Source organism: Tupaia chinensis, unplaced genomic scaffold (assembly GCF_000334495.1).
Source record: "Tupaia chinensis unplaced genomic scaffold, TupChi_1.0 Scaffold000278_1, whole genome shotgun sequence".
Taxonomy (NCBI): Eukaryota; Metazoa; Chordata; class Mammalia; order Scandentia; family Tupaiidae; genus Tupaia; species Tupaia belangeri.
Window position 1 is genome coordinate 984,463 of NW_006159761.1, and position 620 is coordinate 985,082.

Consider the following 620-nt stretch of genomic DNA (forward strand, 5'->3'; position numbering starts at 1 on the left):
AGGGACGGGACCCTCGCCCGTAGCGTAGCTGCTGTGGGTAGCACTGCCGTGCCCGGGGCGCGGGCGTCTTTATGACGTGCTCCGCTCCTCTCCTTGGGCTACATGCCAAGGAATGGGACTGCTTCACACAGCACTTCTGATTTTAGTTTCTGAGGAATCTTCACGCTGTTTTCCATAAGTACCGTACTAATTTCTACTTCCACCAACGTGTAAAAGGGCATCCCTTTCTCTAGGTCCTTACCAGCATTTGTTACTTTTATTTATCTTTATTTATTCATTTTTAGTTTTTGCTATGGGGGATGTGTGATCACTGAATATAGAGAGAGGGTAAAGTGAGAAAGAACCCCCCAAGCCCCAGGGCGATGGCCACACTGCAATCCCTTCTCCTCCATTCTCCTCTTGGGATTTTGGGCACGCACGCACACAGTATGATTTTCAGGCTGCCGTGCAGGGACTTGAATCATGCAGTTGGCCGTGTGGGATCCAGCACCTTGACTACCATGCCACTGACTGGCCCACATTTGTTGTTTTGTGACTTTCTGATACAGTGGAGTGACATAGTATGTCATTGTGGTCTCCATTTTCATTTCCCTAATGATTAATATGCTGAGAATCGGAAA